Source organism: Ursus americanus, chromosome 26 (genome assembly GCF_024610735.1).
Source record: "Ursus americanus isolate L20-20 chromosome 26, mUrsAme1.1.p, whole genome shotgun sequence".
NCBI classification, from domain to species: Eukaryota; Metazoa; Chordata; class Mammalia; order Carnivora; family Ursidae; genus Ursus; species Ursus americanus.
Genome location: NC_142152.1, coordinates 24,265,135 through 24,289,000, shown reverse-complemented (window position 1 = coordinate 24,289,000; position 23,866 = coordinate 24,265,135). Strand labels below are relative to the sequence as shown.

The window sequence follows — 23,866 nt, the reverse complement described above, 5'->3', positions numbered from 1 at the left end:
GTCTCGATGAAGATGCTTTTTCAACTGTGATAAGTGTTGAAAAAGAAAAGACAAAGTTTGTGAAATTTGGGCTTCAATATGGAAAAAAATACTTAAAATAGTATGGGCACAGATCAATAATGTGCTCAGAGTAGATAGTTGTGTGAAGATTTGCTGAAGTTCTCGAAGGATATATTTATTCATATCCTGTTCTCTTGGAACCAAACCACCAGGTTTTCTTATTCAACTTCCATTTTGAAAGATCACAGTTTTCCCAAAAGAAAGGGACAAAGAATCACTGCTTCAGGAAACCGCGTTGTCCATCTGTCTTGGTCTGCTCAAGAGTGAAAGGATTCCCGGGACATGGGACTTCCATTTATAAATCAGGATAGTCTTGGTCAAACTGGGAGGACTTGGTCACTGGAGAGCCTCAGAGTGAACAAGAGGCCAAGTTCTAGGAGGCATATATGTGAACCTGGCTGCTGAAGAACATGGGCATCCCAGTCTGTCATAGTTCTCATGGTTCCTGGTGGTCTGGCTGCCAGCCAGAGACTGACGTTGGGTCTAGGTCTCCAGATATCCAGGGTGACCTTGGATAGGTCATATATGGACAAGAGCATTTGTTCCTTTTACATCCTGTTACTAGAAACGTGGTTTCTTTGTCAAATGATCTGTGATGTGTTTCCTTAAGTAGTTTAATTATACACAAAAATCTAGGTGATTTGCTACTGGTTCTACATAATCTTAACTCCTTAAAACAAATAAACTTGCATGCAATGAGAAGTACAGATGGAAGGGCTATTACCTTTCCAGCAGTAAGTGATAAAAAGTCTGTTCTGCCGGCAGGGAGAAAAGACCATGTATCTGGCAGGTCACGAGGATACTTCATTTATCCCAACAACAGGCAAGATAGAAGTGCAACGATACTTCACAAAGAGCTGGAACTCAACCCTCCAGGGATCTTTTTTGGTCTCTCATGTCTACTTCTCACTGCACACTGCTTCAACCTCTGCCCTACGGTCTACATTTCATCACATGAAGGAAATATGGATACCAAGAGCTGCTATGTTTCAAACCTTGGGATTATTGCACTAGAGAGAAAGATTCTCACACATCCAGTCTCAAGTTAAAAAAAAAGATTAAAAAGGAAAAAGTCCCAGGAAAATCCTCTGATTAGCAGGATTTCGAACAGTTGCATTGTCTTGCACAAGCCACCCATGATGACAATCTATATACTAATACTGGGGAGGCTGCATGGTTCGAGTTTCTGGAAAGTGTGACAACAATGAGAGAAGGGGCGGTACATAGGGAAAAAAAAAGTCTACTACAGATTTCAAAGATGTGAGCTTGGCAAAAGGATGCCTCCACCTATGTTAGGAAAGTATCTCACAAAATATTATCTGTAGACCATAGGCATCAGCATCACCAGGAAACATGTCAGGCATACAAATCCTTGGTCTCACTTTACAAGTAGTGATCAGAAATTCTGGGGGATGGGGCCCAGCAATCTGTTTTAACAAATGCTTTGGTGATTCTGATGCACTCCAGATTTTGTAAGCCACTACTATGAAAACAAGAGAGCTACTTTTGAGTAACACGAAACATTTATCAGAGGTTTTGTCATACTTGGCATAGACGATAAAAGAAACCTCCCTCATTCGACAAAACCTCTCCCCCATCCAGCCCCTTGTCAGAAAAGAGTACACTTTAAAATCCCTTTATGGGATTGCTAGCTTGCTATCCCATTCTATTCCATCAAGTAACACAACAAAGCCTAAATTAACTGAGATGCCCAAAAAGTAAGTTGTCCTCCATAATGAATTTTCTGGGTAACTAAGAGTTAAACAACCACAACAAAAGGAATAAAGAAGAACCCCAAATGAAATACATATTAGATGGTCTACAAAATTCAAACAAAAGTGTTTGATTGTATTTGCTCACTCACTTTAATGTGTCAGTAAAGAAAAGTGAACCTCAATGAACCTTTTTTGGGTAAACAGGTGCTGTTGGTCTTCTCATATTATTCTAAGAATTACTGGTTATTTTAGAGTAAAGAAGAAACATTTGCTAGAAAGATCGTGTTTTAATAAATTCTGTTCTTTTTTCCCTTTTTTTTCCTTTTTGCTCAAAACTAAGCATCAAAACAATACAAGTTATTTGAATGTCCTGATTAAGATGGTCTGTGCTTGATCAAACTATCTAGAAGCAAAATTGCTCAAGTGCCCCTGCACTTGAAACTGTAGTAGTTGAATGATTATTATTTTATATGCTTAAATAGTCCTTTTGGCCATTTAAAAATTGAGATAGAAATTTAATGCCAAGGGCACCTGAGTGGCTCAGTTGGTTAAGTGTCTACCTTTGGCTCAGGTCATGATCCCGGGTCTGAGCCCTGCATCAGGCTCTCTACTCAGTGGGGAGCCTGCATCTCCCTCTGCTGCTCCCCCTGCTTGTACTCTCTCGCCATGTCTGTCAAATAAATAAATAAAATCTTAAAAAAAAAAAAAGATTTAATGCCAATTTTATTTACAAAAGGGCTTGAGAAATTTGCTTAGTTTCTGTCCAAGTTATTTCATAAATTTTATTTTCATTCTATACTACTGTGAGGTTTGATATTTCCCCAACATTTCTATTATGGAATTGGGGTCAGACTATCTGACCTAAGTTCTGATTCTATACTTTTTAACTGTGAAATTAGGCAAGTTATTTATCTTTAAGTCCTGTTAAGTTCCCCAATAAGTGCTAGGGATTATTAACTAGCACTAGTGAGGATGTTGCCTCACTTTCTCTTGGTCTCTCATCAATAAGCCCAGTCAAAGACTTGGCCAATTTCATTTGCAACTTATGAAAAAGAAAATAAAAACCTAGGAATGAGGAAAAGTGTTAAGCGTTCTTTTCCATTGTAGTTTTCCTAATTATCTAATTAGTAAATGGTACTCAATAAAATATATAAAAGTTTTATAATTCTAAGAATTAATAAACCTGGTCTGAAAACAAAACAAAATTAAAATATGGTGCTACTAAGAACCACCTATAACAGGCATCATGATGCCTTATACACTGGATTTAGGATCACTGGTTAAACAATAATATGAGCAAGAAATGTTTGCTTACAGGAGTATAAATTTTTGTTGTTAAAGGAAATAAACTAGAGGGTCTTTAGAGAACATGCTAATGTCTTTTTTTTTTTTTTTTTTTTTTTTTTGCTGATAAAGATGATGAAGAATGAGTTCCTAATGGTGATTTTGAGCGTGTCTATGCTATGTTGCAACTGGGCTCTTTGTGACACTGAGAGTCTGTAACCCCATTAATAAATTCTCTTGGCATCAAAATTCCTGGTTCTTGGGAAACAGAGAAAGAATCTCTAGGTCTTATCTGCCCAAGTTCTCATTCAAAGAATTTTGTGTAAGGATTTTAGTTGCTCAAACTGGGAGAAAGTAGAAGTGAGTCAAATGTAGCAGCTGTTTTATTGCCAAACAATATGATGCCGCATAATAGCTCAGCTAAGCAGGATACAAACCTGATTCCACTTCTCGCTGCACTGGGAATTTCAGGTAGACTGAACGTAATTACTTTCTTTGGAGTTAGGCCAAGGTGTCTGGGTTATGAGCATCTCGTTTTGGGCAATTTGTGCTGTGGGACCATTAATGACTAAACGTGCTCAGTGCCCGAATTCTTGATATTTCATAGCAGCAAGCAAGAAAAAAAAAACTTGAGGAGATTAGCTTATTCATCATTCTGTTTCCAAATAGAGCAGGACATAGCTCAGAGTGCTTTTTGTAGATGTCGATATGATCTGTGAACCTTTTGAGATATTTAGATGATGGTATTAGCAGATGTATTAATATTCACTATTTGTCCTTCATCTTTGTTCAAAGGGACTTACAGGAACTTACAGATTCAAACAGTGCAAAATAAAACATTTGAGGATAAAAGAGGATAGAAAAGAATAGATACTTTGGGGCATCAGGGTTAAGAAGATTACACCATTTTGGAAAGGAATTTGGCTTTGTTTGGTGACTGCTAAGCCAAAGATAAATATACATCAATATGTGTGACTTTCTCTTTTCTTTTGCTGAAATTAGCATTTAATAGGTGCTTACAATGTTTGGGGGGGGGAAATGAATGAACAGATATATCTGCAGTGACTTAATTCCTGATTACAGAAATTGGGCAGAAACCCACTGGACAGTTCCTTATAGTACCACAGTTAATAATTTGAACAGTAAACATAGACATGATTCTACACAAGAGGTTATTCAACTAAGCCATCATCCCTTAGCTTTTGTAATGTTCTTTCTGCAAGTCCAAAATTCAGATATACCTAGGAATACCTTACAAATCTGGAAAAGGGGAAAAGGAGTCAACATAAATATTTAACTCAACAGTTTTATGAGAGCTGCCATTGTTCTAAAGATGATTAAAGACCAGCTCTTGCTTTGAGGTAGAAACAATCCAGAAAGGAAATTTACAAATATAAGTCACCCTTGAGAAAGAAAAACCAAAAAATAAACAAACAAAACCTGGTCTTCAAGGTATAATATTAAAAATATCATAAAGAGTATAAAATGCTTTGGGATGGAGGGTAGAATGGTTCAAAGGAGGAAGAACTCCCTTAGTGTTTGGAGAGATGAGGAACAGTAAACCTCAAGGGACAGGTTGGATTTCCATTATAGGTGGTAGGAGACAGGCTATCATTCCAAATAGAGATCAAAAGCAAAATGATTCCGAATATTCAGGTAGTAAAAAAAGGTAGAATTTGTTTGAGTCATTTGATGACTACATGTAGGAAAAAGGCAATATTGTCTGAGTGATTGGAGTATATTTTGGATGATCTCAAATGTCAGAATAAGGCTGTAGGGAGTCATGGAAGGTTGTGGGGACATTCTATAGACCTTCTGGAAGTGACAATGACTGAAGGGTAGAGCACTTGGAACTAAACGGATTTGAATTTTTCAGATGATAAGAAATATAGGCCCAAGTCTGAGTACTTTTAGTGGATTAGGAAAGCTTTCTGGTCAAGTTTTGACATTAATTGAAATAATGAAGCCTATTTTCAGATTTGACTTTCGTTGTTGTTGTTAATAAAGTCCTACATCTACCCTAACAATTCTCATTAGGGAGATGTGTCCACTGCTTCTGCTATATCATTTAGATAGTAGAAGATGAAATTACTGGTAACATTTCTTTCCAAAACCTTATGTTTATTAAAATAATTTTATTTATAAGCTGAACGTATCATACATATTATGCTTTGTTTTCATCCAACTTTCATGTTGACCTGCCTGCTTTTATGTTTTAGTTTCTGAGCTCTGTTTTACTCTTACGATTTCTAGTATGAATTTTTTCTTCTTAATTCCATAGGCAGCATGATTAGTACAAGAGCCACTAATTTCATGACCAGAAATCCATGAGATGACTAAGTAGGGGCTTTAGTTTAATAAGAGTCCATGCTGGTATCTTTTTTTTCTTTTGTCTTTTTTTGTTTATTTGTTTGTTTAACCAACTCAACACTTTTCATCAAAGTAAAAGTAAGGAGTACTCAAACATTAAATTCGTGTTTCTTAAACGCCTACACTTAGCGCTATGCTGGGTGTTATAAAAGTGGAGCTCCATACAAAAAACCAGTAAAATGGAAAAGGAAAAGAAAGAGGACCAGAGGAGACAAATAGGCACCCCTTAAAAAAAATTATACCTGAGTCCAAGAACACCCCATGTGCGCTCCCTCTGTGTGAATAAAGGGAGGAGAACAAAATAAAATAGCCATGTTCTATAGCAGCAGAAACTTCTCAAAATATACTTTCATATTTTTCGTGGGGGGGGAAGCTACTTTTGGTTGGGATGGTTATTTAATCAGAACAATGCTATGTCATAGGTAAGTTAGAAGTCACTTCCTGCAAGAAAAGAATAAAGGCCATAAGTGAATTCTCACCATTTTGCAGGTACTTACTGTGCCAGGGGCTTGATGAGTACCACTTCATTTCATCTTTACGGTTACTTGAGGAAGGGTCATCAAAATTATTTAAATAAAGTTGAAACATTCAGTTTAGTTTTTGAAATTTAATAACATCTCATTCAATGTTTTTATAAAAGTAAAATTATTTGCACTTTCCAGGGCTCGATACATTTCAGTGCTTATGTAAAGAGATGATGTGTCTCTTCATACAATTTAATCAGACAGTGTTGTATCAGAAGCTAGTGAGATGTTACTTCATGGAAGGAAATTATAAACACCACAACTGAAGTCTTACCATCTTTGTCCGTGCTAAAGGCTTGATGGCATTATTTCATATCATCTTTATCATCATCTTGGGAAGTGCTATCATTCTGATTTTATAGATGAAAAAATTAAAACTCCATTCACTCAACCCCATTCATAGAAAGTATAGGATCTGGACAAGGTTATAAAGTGTTTTGTGCCACATGGTGACATACTCAATAGTTATTATTTAAACTATCATAGTGGTAAATAAATATAGCCCATCCCTCTACCTCAACACATATACTTTCATAAAGCAAAATTGAAAAAATAGGTGGAAAGCTATCTTTTTTATATTGCTGAAAGTTGACAAAATATTAAAGATTAAATTTAATTATTATTGTATATTGGGTATTCTATCTCTGAGTTAAAAATATTTGAATGAATAACAACATGAGAAAATGAATATTTTTTTAAATGTTTTTTTATTATATTATGTTAGTCACCATACAGTACATCCCCGGTTTCTGATGTAAAGTTCGATGATTCATTAGTTGCGTATAACACCCAGCGCACCATGCAATACGTGCCCTCCTTACTACCCATCACCGGTCTATCCCATTCCCCCAACCCCCTCCCCTCTGAGGCCCTCAGTTTGTTTCTCATAGTCCACAGTCTCTCATGCTTCATTCCCCCTTCTGATTACCCCCCTTTCTTTATCCCTTTCTTCCCCTACCGATCTTCCTAGTTCTTATGTTCCATAGATGAGAGAAATCATATGATAATTGTCTTTCTCTGCTTGACTTATTTCACTTAGCATTATCTCCTCCAGTGCCGTCCATGTTGCAGCAAATGTTGAGAATTCGTTCTTTCTGATAGCTGAGTAATATTCCATTGTATATATGGACCACAACTTCTTAATCCAGTCATCTGTTGAAGGGCATCTCGGTTCCTTCCACGCTTTGGCTATTGTGGACAATGCTGCTATGAACATTGGGCTGCATATAGCCCTTCTCTTCACTACGTCTGTATCTTTGGGGTAAACACCCAGTAGTGCAATGGCTGGGTCATAGCATAGCTCAATTTTTAACTTTTTAAGGGACCTCCACACTGTTTTCCAGAGTGGCTGTACCAACTTGCATTCCCACCAACAATGTAGGAGGGATCCCCTTTCTCCACATCCTCTCCAACAATTGTTGTTTCTTGCCTTGTCTATTATTGCCATTCTAACTGGTGTAAGGTGGTATCTTAGTGTGGTTTTGATTTGAATTTCCCTGATGGCTAATGATTTTGAACATTTTTTCATGTGTCTGTTAGCCATTTGTATGTCTTCATTGGAAAAGTGTCTGTTTATATCTTCTGCCCATTTTTTGATTTGTTTATTTGTTTCTCGTGTATTGATTTTGAGAAGTTCTTTGTAGATCTTGGATACCAATCTTTTATCTGTAGTGTCATTTGCAAATATATTCTCTCATTCCGTGGGCTGCCTCTTAGTTTTTTTGACTGTTTCCTTGGCTGTGCAGAAGCTTTTTATCTTGATGAAGTCCCACAAGTTCATTTTATCTTTTGTTTCTCTTGCCTTTGGAGATGTGTCATGAAAAAGGTTGCTTTGGCCGATGTCATAGAGGTTGCTGCAGAAAATGAATATTCTTACATAAATACACACATTCCTTAAAATGTAGCTTTACCTTCATTTCAGCACCTTTATAAACAAGATTTTTCACATAATTTGGATTCAGTTATAGTATTCTGAAGGATTAAAAAATAAAGCATAATTGTATTGAAAGTATGCAACATATGAATATATTTTATCAAAATCAAATAGTGATTATCAAATATATTTTATCAAAACTGTAAATTAAAGTAAATATGAAGGATCAAAACATTATTTCAAGTTTATTTTAAATTTACCTTCTTCTAAAATATTTTAAATTAGTAAAGAGCCAAATACCAAGTATATTTGAAGGATATCAAAATAATTAAATAAAGCTGGATGTTTTAATTTTTGAAATTTAATCAAATTTTTTAAAAAAAAAACATTCTCAGGCGCCTGGTGGCTCAGTCACTTAAGCGTCGGACTCTTGGTTTCGGCTCAGGTCGTGATCTCAGGGTCCTGGGGTGGAGCCCTGCATCGGGCTCTGTGCTCAGTGTGGAGTCTGTTTGAGACTCTCTCCCTCAGCCCCTCCCTCCTCTCTCTCTCTCTTTCTCTCTCTCTTTCTAAAATAAATCTTTAAAAAAAATAAATAAAACCATTCTTATTTCTAGTGTTCCTCCCACATAAACACTGATGTAAAGAGATGGCATCCTACTTCTCACATGTTACATTCAACATACACATATGTATACATTGAATGTATATGAATTGTTCAATGTTTAATGGGACAGAATGTTCCTCAGACACTATATACATCTGTTGCAGAAACTGCTCTAATTAGTGGACGCCTTTGGAGCCATTTGTTTCAGTACAACTTGGAAATGACACTTCATTATGTAAGAATTTATTGCATTTATGCTATCTGAGAGGAAGTTTTGACAAGTTAATTAATTTGTCTTTTATCTCAACGCCTCTGCGGCAGCTCCAGCCCTCCCTGCTCTCCAAAGCAGGGCTCTTCTTTCCTGTCCCCAGCGGCACAACCAGCAAACCTTCCTGGTGTCTGAGAGGAAGTGACTTTCCTTTTGAAGACCTAGGGCAAGAGGTGTGGAAAAGCATTTCTCTGGGTCCTGAAGCGTGTTAATCGTGAAAACGGATTTGAGTGTTATGTGTCCATGACGAGCACAGGATCCCAAGGGACAGAGGCCACCTGGGGTTCCAGTAAACATAGTTTGCATGTTTTGATATGCAAAAACTACCCACCGAGCCCAGGACAGGGGTCCTCTGTGCTGGGTCTACAAGTGGTCACCACGCAATTACATGGTGGGGCAACCAACGTTCTAATCAAGGTAATCTCTGATTCAAGAACTTACATTCTCATCATTCCGCTGCTTTCTTAACAACCTTGCGTGTTAGGCACATTAGCAGTTTTGGACCTGACGGAGGGAGACAGGGAGAAAGAGACCATTCTGCTTCTGTTGCAAGTAATAAGAAAATGGGGCATCAAAGCACCCAGTAACCTTTTCTCAAAAATAAAGGGGTAGGGGCGCGTGGGTGGCTAAGTCCGTTAAGGGTCTGACTCTTGATTTTGGCTCAGGTCATCTCAGGGTCCTGGGATGGAGCCCCACGTTGGACTCTGGAGTCTGATCTTCTCTCTCTCCCTCTGCCCCTTGCCCCTGTGTGCTCTCCCACTCTCTCTCTCCCTCAAATAAATCTTCAAAAAAATTAAAAAATTAAGGGCTAGCTTGTACAGATAAATTGTATTTCTACGAATAGGTTCTCAACTTCCTTTTACTTTGAGTTTATTTTAAAAAATCATAAAGTAGGAAGTCTTCTCATATATTATTTTTAAGAATAGAATTTAGCCAAGAAGCTACTTCGAAAAATTGATTCTCCTTTCCTTAAGTAAAAGGTGGTTCCAGAGCCAACTTGAGAAAACAGTGTGGAACTGGTTTCTGACATCGAGGGGACCCTCGTCATCACTGTCCTCAAGCAAGAGAAAGCCTTCCCCTTGGCTGCAACATTCCCCTGTGTGACGCACGGTTCTGCAAATGAAGACGACGTTACAAAAAGTTCTTCTGTCTTCTGTTGTCTAAAGAGGCTAAGAGTGAGTTTCAAGTGCAAATGAGGGAGGTGAATTAAAAGTAAGTGTTGGTGGCTCCTCTAAGCAGAGTTTGCATAGCCTTAAGAATTTTTCTCTTCTGTAGCTGCCAAATTTCCAGAAAAAGAAAAAAAATTGAGAGTGAGGATGTCAGTATGAATTAGAGATAAATTCCTTTTTTTCCCCTTATCCTCCCCGTATGTCTGTATAGCACATTTCTAAAGTAGGAACATTTTTTTTCCTGGTGATATACATATCGTGAAACAATTGTAATAGATGATTTTTATGGGATGGATGAAGGGTGACCCCTGACTCTATGATGTTCCCCCAGATTTTTTCTTATTCAGAGTATTTCAAGAGTCTCTTTGTTTTCGCCAGATTCTGTACTGTACATGGTAAGAATTCAGCTAAGGAATGTAGCAAATATTTTCCAAACAACAAAAATATTCACCTGCAGCTCTTTCCATGCCCCTGGCAACTCCCCATTTTAATTGAGGTGATGTTTTAAAAGAATAATGTTATTCTGCGATAAGTCTTCCAACCTGAGCGGTGACACTGCAGATTCTGTGCAGTTGGCATGAATTCTGTTGTGGGCAGTTTGCCTTGCCCTTTGGGTACCTGTGTATTTTTATGGAATAAAGAAATTTTCCTTTGCTTTCACCTTCCTCAATGGTGAGGGAGTCCATGGAATGTTGGAGAAGAAAGAAACTTTTCATGTCAATTGCTCTAACTGTCCTAGGACAAGAGATCGAGACCAGAGAGGCTAAGTGCCTTTCTAGACGACATGCTGAGCTAGGATCACTTACAGAGGGAAAATGTCACATCTAAGACAATGAAGAAGTGAACCGAAAACTCCAACCAGCCTTTGTAGCGCTTGTCCCTTACTCCAGGTTATTCTTTTTCTTCCTACACCACATACCCAAGGCCTTCACAGTATTCTTCTAATTACATGCACTCCACAAGAGGCTGTCCCCCCGCCTTTTCTAGGCATCCCCCTTGCTTTGAGACTATTTCCCCACATTCTTTCCTATGTGCTTCTCAAACTTGCCTCTGCAGTATTCCGTAGCTGCCCAAATCCCCACCACCGCGGAGGTACGACTCAGGGAAACATACTTACAGGAACTACGTGAATGCTAATAACTGGCTGAGAGTCTCAAAAAGAAAAAAAAAAGCTGCTATGAATTATTTGCATTTTAATAAAAGACCAGTGAAGATTCTTAGCACAATAAGATCAAATTGCAGTCGGTGAGAATCTGAAGGCTTGGGAAGTAGATACAAAACTATGGCTCTACTAACATGTATTTTTACTTTCATGCCTAACTATTCACTGACTTCTATGTAGTATCCTCTCCACCACCAACATAGAGTCTTCCCTCCACCTTTTCCATCACAGCTCTCTTAGCATTAATAACAGTCTGAGCTTTCACAACTCAAAGGGAACTTGGAGAACATTTACAACCCATTACGGGGGCTCTAAGAGTAAGTTAAGGGAGAGGCAGGATTATAAGAACAGACTGTTCTCCACACAGCAGCCAGAGAATAATCCTGAAATACAAATCCTGCCACATCCTCTCCTGCTTAAAGTCTACCTGTGACCCCATTGCACTTCCACTAGACCTAAAGTCCTTCCGGTAGCCAGGAAAGCCCTTCGTGGTGTGAACCCCATGCACCCCACAGCCTCACCTCGTGTCTCTCTCTGCTGTTTCCAGTGCCTTCCAGTCCTATCGGTCCCATTACTTCCTCAAACTCACTGACCTCTTCACCTCTGAGTCTTCACACATGACTCTCTGACCGGTTCATCCACACGATGCCTGCTGATCCCCCTTTGGGTTTTAAAGTCCCCGTAGACCTTCCCTGACCCATCTACCTAAAGAAAAACTCCCGCCTCTGAAGTTTGCTCCCATCCCTGCCTACTGTTCATTTGACCACAGGGCAGCCGGCACCATTTGTAATTATATATCTTTTTTCAAAAAGATTTTATTTATTTATTTGAGAAAGAGAGGGGAGGGATGGGGAGCAGAGGAAGAGGCAGAGAATCTCAAGCAGACTCCATACTGAACATGGAGCCTGACACAGGACTCAACCTCACGACCCTGAGATCATGACCTGAGCCAAAACCAAGAGTCCGACACAACTGAGCCATCCAGGTGCCCTGTAATTATGTATCTTATCAGGTTTCCCTATCATTGTGTAAACTCCCCCAAAGACCAGTGTGTACTTAGTGCCAGGCTCATTGTCCAGCACATATTAAGTGGTCATATTTGTTGTATGAATGAATGACCTTGACCGCTCTGACTGCAACCCATTAGTCTTGCAATAACACTTTATGGCTTGTCTTTCCTCCCCCCTAAACTCTGTCTTCTCCTTGTGGTCCCTTCCCTACTATTTTCCACTGATTTAGTGCATTAGTGGGCACTGATTTACTATATAAACTAAATTTTCTGGGGCTCCTGGGTGGCTCAGTCGTTAAGCCTCTGCCTTGGCTCAGGGCGTGATCCCGGCGTTCTGGGATCGAGTCCCACATCAGGTTCCTCCGCTGGGAGCCTGCTTCTTCCTCTCCCACTCCACCTGCCTGTGTTCCCTCTCTCACTGGCTGTGTCTCTCTCTGTCAAATAAATAAATAAAAATCTAAAAAACAACAACAACAAAATACTAAGTTTTCTGATTTAAAATTGAAAAATGCTTATGCCTAATTTCATTTAAATGCAAACACTGTCTTCTCAAGAAAGCCTCCTTCCAAGAGGAGGATGAAGTTCCAGGCTCTGTAACCATCTATTCAAGAGTGATTTCTCACCTCTCTGTTACACACTTGCTCATTCCGCTCACTCCATGTAGGGCTGGGTGCTATGCAGTACAAATTTGCACACCTCGTTTTCCTCGAGGGCCCCCACACAGGAGAATGCAATCTAGCCCCAGTGGGCATGAAATAGTTTCACAGTAAAGCTCGCGCTTTAAAAATCTCTGAGGGGCGGATGTGATAATGTGACCCAGCAAGCGTCATGGACCCGTGCAAGGCTGGGCAGAGTTGCAGGAACCGGCTGAGAAGCTGTCTTTCTACTGCTACTTTCCATGCAAGCGGAGAGACCCTGAGTCCCGAGAAACAGGAGCTGTGGCTGAGCCCCTGGCGGCCGCAGCAGGAACGCCGCTGACTGGAGCGGAGAATAGGTCCCCTTAGGTTTCCCTGCGGCTGGATCTGCGATCGCGAGCGGAATCAGGCGCAGATGGTCATGGGCAGTTTGCGGGAGAGCCTGTATTTGGTCTGCGTGGAACAGTTAGCCCCTTGTACTAAGGACTTTCTACTCATGTCGAGGACTTTAAGGCTTGTTGCTACAATTGCTCTGAATTCACAGCGAGAGTGTGGAGCCCTCGGTTAAGCGAGGACCAAGCTGAATAGGAACAGAGGAGAACCCAACTCTGCGAGGATAACGTCCTCCAGGCAACGGGGCTCATTTTCGTAAATACCTTCCTGAGGACAGTCTAGGAGTTAAAGTAAGAACCCGCCGATTGAGGTTTATAATTTTGGATTATTTCAACCCATGCTATGGGATGACAAAGTCCAGTCATTCTAAGGTGACTTTTTTGTTGTCTTTATTAAATCTAGGATTTAAGGAACACCTTCATAATGTCGATATAAAAATATTCCTTGGGGGCGTGGGGGTGCTATATTCCCTCTCTGGCACTTTAAACAACTATTTACAGGTTGAATAATAATTTAACAGTAAATATAACAGTACAGATGAATTTTTAAAGATTAACTTGAGGTGGAGACTGTCTTAGCATGAAGTTAAAGCCAGAAGCCATAAAGGAAAAAACTTGACAGCTCACACAAGAATTTTCACAGAATACAAGACTGTCCAAATTAAAAACACAGATTACAAACTGTGAAAACTATTTGTAATGTGAAGAGTTTAATATTCTTAGTAATAATAAGAAATGTCAGATTATTAAATATACAGTGATTACTAGGTGCCAGACATGGTAATAAACTTATATTAACTCACTTACCCCACTATCTCATGAAGTATGTGCTATTCGAGACTCAGATGACAAAACTGAGGCACAGAGAAGTTAAAATAATTATCCAGAGCCTGCAGCTTCTATGTGGTAGAAATGGGATCTATAGAACTTTCACATGTGAAAAGGAAAAACAAACACCCCACTAGAGAAATGGGAGGAGAGCTCCTGTAAAAACACAATACAAATGAGCAAAAGACAAAAAAGTCTAAAAAGATAAAGATAAAAAAGTCTTTTTATCCTTTATCATGGAAGAGAGTGGGTTTTTTGTTCAGGCAACACCTTGATAGATTTTCTCATCTGAGAAAAAGACTCTCTGGGTTGAGCCTAATTGAAAAGCTTAGGTATGAGATCGAGATTGCCTTGCATTTCCACTAACAGAACTTTAGGGTTTGTAGAGAGATTGTAGGACCTGGAACTCTGCGAAGGGCAGAGACGTGGAAAAGATGTGAAAGAGGCTTGGGCAAGAGAAGGGCAGATGCAGGACAGCTCAGGGTCTCCCCCTGGGGTAGCATGGGCAAGAACCTCAGGAACAGTGAAGTCTGATACCTCGTTTTAATTTATTGGCTAGTCCAAGATGTAAGCCCCTATGATCTCCAGATTTCCTAAAACATTTACAACTCAAAGCAGACTTATGTTAACACCGTGTTTGGAACTGTAAAGGAGGACTGTCCAGAGTGGCGGACAGCCGTGTTGAGCAGGACAGCAACCACAGAGGAGTAACTACTAAGCATACCCAACCCCACTGTGCACTGAATTCTCAGGAACTATGATTCAGAGGATGTGGGGAGAGAGATTAGCCAGCAGAAAGAGTTTCAGAAGTGTGGGGGTTAGCAACATCAGGTTGGTGCTACATGGCCAAAGCCCGTGTAGAGCTAATTCTTAGAAAAATACAGCAAGTTGTACAGAAGACGTTGTTCAACATCACTGATTATTAAGGAACTACAAAATTAGAAATGTGGACTTTTTTTTGCAAATTAGATTGGAGATTTTTAAAAATATCGATAATAAACTTGGACATCCTGTTAGAACAGCACTTCCTGAATGGTGGTTCAAAAATGGGCTGAGAGTGAACTGGTACTCCAACCTTAAAGGTAGCTGTAGCTGGCTGGTTGGCTGAGAACACCTGCCTCTGTTTCACTTCATGCCATGTAAATACTATCATTTCCTCTATGTGTCACGATTTAACAAAGGATGGGGAGTAACCAGATCTGTGTCTAGAGTAGTGTAACTATACTAGATTGGCTTGGCAGTACAAATCAACAGTTTAAAGGTGCATACAATTAGACTTGGCAATTCTATTTCTAGACACCCTGAGAAATTTACTGAAAAATGGACAAAAATATGTGTTTAAGATGTTTATAAGAGCATTGATTGTAAAAACACTAAAGAGGGAAAAACTGTATTAACCCATTTTGTGTTGATGGACACTTACATTGGGACTGTGCAGTGTAATAGCTCTAAAAACCATGAAGGCAACCTGTGTGTACTGGCGTGGGGCTACATACACAGTGAAAAACATGTAGCAAAAAAAAAAAAAAAAGTATCATATTTATAGAATGAACTGTTAAAAATTAAAATTTAAGTATTGGAGGTTAACCAAAGGGAACTAAGGAAGATAAAGATTTTCATTTTAAAAAGGAAAATGATCTCCAATTATCACTAATTTCAAAGAAATCAATAAATATCCAAAGATATTTCACCAGAGTAAAATGTTACATGGTCAATGTTGTATATTCTAGGCAGACAATGGATTCAGCCTCTCATATTGGCGCCTCGTCTAGCTGCTTCTGTCCGGGTGTGTCATAGATACTATTCACAAACTCAAGGTAGGAGGTAGTAATACCGTCCTCTAAAGAGATCACGTACTGCTACCAGGGCCATGAGTGCAGCATTGCTTTGGAAATAGGAATGCTGGGGAGAAGTGTGCCTTACTGTTTCCAACTTAATTAGAGAAATCTTCAGAATTAGCTTTCAGAATTGCTAAGCCAGCATCTTCTAAGACTTCTATTCCTCTCCCAGTATTTTTCTCCTTTCACAGGATTAAAGAACCAATTTAGTAAGATTGTTGAACAGATTTTTATCAGGCTTAGCTTGTGGATATGCCAACATTTGAGTGTATATATTACACATACACAACTAACAGGTTTGCCGCTTCTCTTCTTCTGCCAAAACCCAAAACACTGACAACAAAGACATAAAATGTGATGAAAACAAAGACATAAGTTATTTGGAGTCTGAAAGGCAGCCAGTCTCTGTGAAAGAGGGAAACGTGCCTCATTACATTCTCAGCCATTGATGAAGCACCCCCTATGCAAATTTGCTGAGCGTCTTCTATGGACAAAGCATGTTGAGAGCTTCAGGGAATATACAAGTAAACACACAAATGTGGAGAGGGAGGCTTATAGACATTATGGGAGAACAGATATACAAGTCAAAAAGTCACATACTCCACTAAGTCTTGCAAAAAGGACTAGGGATCTTTGTTTTCTCTAAGCATTATCACCTCCCATATGAAACCCATCCTAACAAGTTTCGAAGGCTGCGTGTGTCTGCTGGAGGAGGAAGTAGGGACACGTTTTGAGTTACGGCAGACTCTGACTTCCTACCATTTGTTTGAGGTTGATTAGTCTCGTTTGGGTAAATCTTCAGACAGTTGAAAATTGGATTTTCTGCCAGGGCTGACACTCTGCTCTACTTCTTACCTCCTGAGGTAGAGTCTGGGTTCAAAGGGGAGCTGACCTCAAGGCTTTGGGGTTGGCCTGATTTTCATGTTGTCTTCCTCTTCCCTCTGAGACTCAGTCTCCCTCAGTGCTGACTTGGGTGGTGATGCAGTCTGTTCCACTGACTTCAGGAGGACCGCAGTTTCTGCCACTGTCCTTGAATCGGGGCCATCGCTAGCCTACAAGGGCATTTGTCAGGATCAGAGAGAAATTCCTCCCGCAGCTACACACAGAAGGCGTACCGGAGGGCATGCGTCTGCAGGCTGAACGCGAGCTAGATGGTAGCGGCACACCCCTTCAGCGAGCTCCTTGGCATAGGGCCAACCCGTATAATCATTCCTGGAGGTCCTGCCATGAGCATTGCCTCTTATAAAGCTCCCCTCTTCTGTTCTTTCTGTAGCTCAGAGCCAGGTGTTTGCTGACCCACTACCCTCACCAACCTCTCCACTTTGGAAGGCATGAGGTGCTTCTGGACCCCTTTCATATCAGAGGCTATGGGAGCCAGTACAGTGATCTCCAATCTTGGGCTCATCCATCTGGATACTGTGAGCTCGATCCTGGGACAGAGGCTGCTCCCAATAGACACTAGCAACCAGGAATCCACAGACTGCCCTGTTGCCAGGCTGAAAGCTTAAGGCCTGATCAAGTACCCCCCAATTTTATTATATGCTTGTAGGACCAGCACCTTTGTAATACTTCTATCTGCAGTCTAGTAAAAGTGCTCTTAAATTAAAGCACTTAATTCCCACCAAAGAACAAGTACAATTTTGAAAATAATTCATGCTCACTTAGATCTTGGTTTAGGCACGTATCTTGTACCAGCCTAGTTCGGCGTAGACAAACAGAATAGGGTAGCTTATCACATCTCCACATCTTCTTGATTTATGTCCTATTATAGAATTTATTATATTATTTGGGAATAATAAAGAGTTGACTGCACATGATTTTTGTTAAGTGATGAAAACATTAGAAGTTATCCGGGGTCTTATTAATGCCTCACCTTGTTTTGGTGACTTTTTATTATTTTTTAATGTAATTTGTGCATGGTTTTTAGACAGGCCTGCCCGTGTAACCATTTTGAGACTGGTATCTCAGAGTATCTGCAGTATTCGAGTGTGATGCTACTAGAGGCCTCTTCACAGAGTGAGATTGGGTTTTAAGGAAACCTGCATGCCCCCTAAACGTATATGCAAAATCTGGCGTGCTTTCCGGGAAAGAGTCCACAGCACTTGTCATGTTCCTGTAAGTTCCTGTGACGAAAATAGATCCACACAAACAAACATATAAGCAAAAAGCTGCCATCTAGAGCACAATTAGAATCAGCCCTAAAGCTGATTTCACCATACATCTGTGTGGGAAATACGGTAAATAATGTCTAATTGAATGTCTATAGATACATATATTGCTTACCTTTTCTTGAATTCTTTAAATCTGAAGCTAAGCTAGCTATCTTTGTGCTTCAGAGCTTATGGGAAGAAGAACCAGAAAGAATGAATTTCTTTTCAGTCCTTTAGATCTGTTGTACAAATGTAATGTCTGTTAGAAACCCCCAGGGCCTACAGTGGGGCAATATATAAGTACGAGAGTATATCCTGAAGAACACTGTCTCATATCTTATTGCAGTCACATATGTACAACTTTTTTTTTTCCTGTCTTTAAGAGGAAAACACATACTACCATTTAAGGTGGCTTTAATTTGCATAGAGAAATGAGAATTTTAAGATGTTTCCATAAGGAGCTGAAAATAGAGTTCAGGCTCCTTTCTTCATTACAGCTAGAGTCAAAATGGCAATATGAACAAATTCCCCTTTTCAAAAGTATCCTGTCCTGGGGGCTAGAAAAAAATTTACAGGAATATTTTTCAAAAACAATATAATTCAGATTATTTTTGATTAAGGAAGCTCCAAACTGTCTGGAACATCCGAACAATGCACCACGATTACTTCAAAATGGCTCTTTATCTATTTAATCAGGAAGATTTTTCTTATTTAAACTAGCTTGTTTTCTTGCTCCTGTTGTCAGCCCCCACTTGGCATCCCAGCAGCTGCCAGGGACGCCATAGAGACACCACTGCTGCCCCTGTGCCATCCTCTTTCCTTGCTCCACTCTTACTAACAACCTTGCCATTTGTACTAACTCTCCCCTAACCCATTGCCATAGACTCTTGATTGGCCTTCTTCCCTCTATACCGTCTTTTTTGCAATAATTTCTCCAGACTGCAGTCTAATTAACATTCATAAATCCCCAAAGGAATCATGTTCTACTTTTCCCCCAAAAATATTGAATGGTTCCTTCATGAGAGAATATCATTCATCCTTGCCTTGGCATTCAGTCCTTCACCACACATTCCCAGCTCTGACTCAGATTTCAACCAGTCCTTTCAGCATTGTGTCTTTTGCGTAGGTCCGTGATCTTTCTCCATCTAAACCTTATGTAAGTTGAAAACATGTTTTTGATATGTCTTTTTTCCATCGCAGCAAAAAGCAATCTCTTCTGTCTCTTAAACCCAAAAGGAGACCTTCCATAAAGGATTACTGCCTTTTTGTACTAGACATTTTTCAGCCTTGAATTTGGACTTTCCTAAGTCCGCAGTGAGATAAAAATCTTTATCTGTGTGGATAGAAAGCAGGGTTTTTCTAAATTCCAACAATACCTGAGGTATATTGAGAACCAAATATGAAGCACAAGTGACAAAAGAAAATAGTTAAGCTGAACTTCGTCAAAATTAAAAACTTGTGCTTCAAAGGACACCATAGAGAAAGTAAAAAAAAAAAAAAACTCACAGAATGGAAGAAAATATTTGCAAATCATGTATTTGATATGGGACTTACATCTAGAATATATAAAGAACTTTTACAACTCGCCAATAAAAAGACAACCCAATTTAAGCAATGATCAAAGTCTCTGCATAGACTTTCTCCAAAGAAGATACACAAATGGCCAATAAGCACATGAAAAGATGCTCCCCATCATTAGCCAGCAAGGAATTGCAAATCAAACCTGCAATGAGATACCACTTTGTACACAGTAGGATAACTATAAGCAGAAAGACATGTAAGAACTGTTGACAAGAATGTGGGAAACTGGAAATCTGTATACTACTGGTCAACATGAAAACAAAATGGACTGGAAGTTCTTCAAAAGGTTAAACAGACTTACTACATCACCCAATAATTCCACCAGTAGGTATATACTCGAGAGAATTGAAAACTTATATCTACAATAAGATCTATACACGAATGGTCTTAGAAGCATGACTCATAATAGCCAAAAGTCAGGAAGAACCCATATGTCCATTAACTAAAGAACATAAAATCAAATGTGGTATGTTTCTACGGTGGAATACTACTCAACGATGAAAAGGAATGAATTACTGACACATGCTACAACATGGAAGAACCTCGAAGGTATTACTCCAAGTGAAAGAGAATCCAGTCACGAAATAAGCCACATATTGTATAATCTCATTTACATGAAATATCCAGAGTGGGCAAATCCATAAAAACAGAAAATAGAATCAGGATTACCAGAGGCTGAGGGAAGGAGGGAATGGTGAACACCTGCTAATGGCTATGGGAGTGATGAAAGTGTTCTCAAATTAGATAGTGGTAATAGTTGGACAACCCCATGAAGATAATTACTGAATTGTATGTTTTACATGACTTTTGTGGTATATAAATTTTGTATCAATCAAACTTTGATTTTAAAAAATGCTATTGGAAACAGAGTGTGTTTTACTGGTTTAAAAATCAGTCCTGGAGGGGCGCCTGGGTGGCACAGCGGTTAAGCGCCTGCCTTCGGCTCAGGGCGTGATCCCCGCATTATGGGATCGAGCCCCACATTAGGCTCCTCTGCTATGAGTCTGTTTCTTCCTCTCCCACTCCCCCTGCTTGTGTTCCCTCTCTCGCTGGCTGTCTCTGTTAAATAAATAAATAAAATCTTTAAAAAAAAAAGTCAGTCCTGGAGGATTTGGAGCATGGCATTTTACTAAAGTAGTAAGATACAGCAACTAAGGAAATGATGTCAGAGCAACGTTTCTACAATTTGGAAAGAAAATAAACATAGTTTTAAACGATATGCAGGAAGCAGAACAAGAAAGAAAACCAAGGGTAAGGGGAAGATGAGGCCTGGGTCCCTCAGTAACCCCAAAACGCTACTTCAGGCAAAATCACAGAAATTCTGATAGAAAACCCAGAGAACTTGAGAAGAAATCTGAGACCCTTTGGGCTGACATTCTGCTTGGTTGCCCTCTCCTACAAGGCAGTTCCTCTACTTCAAATATCTTGACTTTTCATTCCTTCAATAACTGACCTTAGAGACGAATCTGCTTAGGGTTTTTTTCCAACTTCCTGGACTTCTGTTATGACCGTCACTCTGACTTTAGAAATTCCTCTGTCTTCCACACTGTCTCTGAGTCCCTGAGCTCTTGAACAGCTTTGGCCTGCCACCACCCAGACCCTGACAAAGACATAAGGCACAGAGAACAGAGGAAGAATATGAAAAGGAATGTTAAAGTACCCAAAAGGGCTTCTCGCCTGGGATGTCAGCAGTTTATAAGCTACCATGTTTGCATATTAAGCCATTCTGTTCTATCCTTTGATCCTCAGCAGGGAACTGACGGAGAGTCTTTGAAAGGACACTAGACAAAGACCATCAAGAAAGAAGATTTATGGTCCTAGGGGGACAGTCAGCAGATTCCGATGCTGTCTCTCTCTGCTCTCAAAGTACAGAGACAGAATAAACAGCCTCTCAAGTCTTGAGATGAGGAAACAAATGGAGTCACTGCTTCCAAGGTCAGGAGGATTTCAATACATGAGTCCAGTGCAACCAACATCATCAGAAAACCTGAAAACAATGAATGATCGAGGCATCGACTCAGTAGCCAAAATTATCATAATGGTAGAGTCAGCATGTAATGACCTTTCCTGTTACTCCAAATCCTTTGATATGATTTGTATGTATATGTATATATACATTGATAGAATATATAGAATCCAGTTGACAAAGAGAGAAGTTCTTAACAATTCCTAACCCGCATGCACCAAAGGCGAGGGTAGCAGTGATGGTGGCAATGATTCTGGGTGCTCCTAGTTGACTTGGGTAACAAAGGAAACACGTTGAGACCCTGAAGCAATTGACACCATAAATACACAGATAACTACCTTCAGAGCATCTGGGTCGGTTGGGTTGGGTGAACTACTGCATAATCGAAGCACTGAGTGTGGGTGCAGAATCTAGTGGCTAAGCGGGACAATGCCTGTTGGTAATGGGGATCTCCAGCCGGCAGGCTCTTCAGTCTTATTTACTGATACTCTGCGTAGGAGCCTTGTATGTTCCACTACTAAGTTACTTGCAGTTTTTCAGGGGGTCCATCTGTCTCAGGCCACCACATTTGTAGGTGCTGTGCCTCTTACCTAGAATGCCATCCCACCCCAAGCTTCTGGTAAAGGATTACTCATTAAATTAATGAATACCTGTAAAGTGTTTGTAACCATGCCTGGTATATGAAAAGTGTTCAAGGGATCTTTGCTACTTTTCTATTAGTATTACTTATTGTTAGCAATAATATTTAATAATTATTACTTATTAATAATTATTAATTATTATTTTTACTTTCAGGAATCACCTCAGAAAATCATTCCTTTACCTAATTCCTCCAGAGTGAATTAGGGCTTTCCAAAACACTTTCCATTTTCTTTTGGAGGAGAGGAATGGGCCCATAGTAATCTGCCTCTTCATTGTAATTGTGAAGAAAGGGATTTTCAAGTTATTAATCTCCATATATTTAGCATCTAACTCACATACCAGCACATTATAGGCATTAAATATTTTTATAGACTGAGTAAACAAATAAATATGATTATATAAAAGTGAACATCTATAAGGTCTGTGCCTGTCAGCAGATCGTTGAACATTAATTATTGTACCCCAGTGGCTGAAAATTGGCATCTGTGTGAGCTGCATTACCTTTGACATGGGGCAAAATATTTTATGTCTTCAAATTATGTGGCTCAATGAACTGCCCTAAATAAGACAAAGGCCATCATTTTGCCAAATCTTCATTGCATGTCACATTTCTGTGACCATAGTGTTTGAGAGCCATGACTGAAAACTTCACCCAGAGAGCCTTTTTTTGTTGTTGTTGTTAGGCAATAAAGAGTTGGAGGATATGGTCCTGAAACCATTTTTTCTCCATCAGTGGCTACAAAGAATATGATAGTTAATGTTATGTGTCAAGTTGGCTAAGCCACAGTACCCAGATGTTTGGTCCCACTTTATTTTAGATGTTTCTGTGAAGGTATTTTTAGATGAAATTAACATTTAAATCAGTGGACTTTTAATAGATTACCCTTAAGAATGTAGGTGGGCCTCATCTAATCAGTTGAAGGTCTTAAAAGAAAAAGGACTGACCTCTCCCTAGCAAGAGGAATTTTACCAGAAGATTACAACATCAGCTCTTTCCTAGGTCTCTAGCATACCCTGCAGATCTTAGACTTGCGAGCTTCCATAGTTGTATGAGCAATCTTTAAAAGTCTATCTATACCTGTCTATCAATCTCCACACACATACCACCTTGGTTCTGTTTCTCTGGAGAACCCTGATTAATACAGTGAAGATGGAATCAAAGGCCACAGTTGACTAACCAATCTGATATCATAGGCTAATGCTTCAATTCCTACCTCCTAGCAAATGAGTAGGGGCTTCCCCTGGCCATATTACTGAAATAAATAATGTTTGTCCTCAATCCCATCCTTCTCTCTCTTTTACGTCTTCTTCTACACCATCATCTTCATTCTCCCACACCAGGGGCCATGTATCCTTATGTGTCCATCATGGGACCATGCAGAAATTTAAAATGCCATGGGACTGCCTCTCTTCTGTGCAACAGGTAGCAGTTTAGAAGGGAACTAGTAAGCCCATTTCCTAGGCATTGTTGTGTGCTTAAGAACCCATTCTGGAGCTATTCACCTTCTGTTGTTTTCCTTAGCATTATGACAAAAACCTTATCTGAAGGCATCACTCTTATGGGACTTCAGCCTTTGTGTGGAGTAAAAGGGGCATTTGGGGAACAGAACTGGCTTTAGAATGCCTCAAGTTATGCCAACAATGTGGCTAAACACACAATCAGTTGTGTCTGAGCATATGCAGCTGCATCGCAAGGAACTTGTTTAAAAAGCAACAGTGTGAACTGACATGAATCGTACTAATTGTTGGATCCCCTTGGGTGACTTCACCTTTCGGCTGGAGTTGCTGTTGACACG

At 39.6% G+C, this 23,866-nt stretch overlaps 1 long non-coding RNA gene across 1 annotated transcript in view; it reads left to right on the top strand.

Annotated features, from left to right (window-relative positions):
* The window catches only part of LOC148107702 (uncharacterized), a 449,136-nt gene that overhangs the window by 364,467 nt on the left and 60,803 nt on the right, over positions 1–23,866 (top strand). The window lies entirely within an intron of this gene.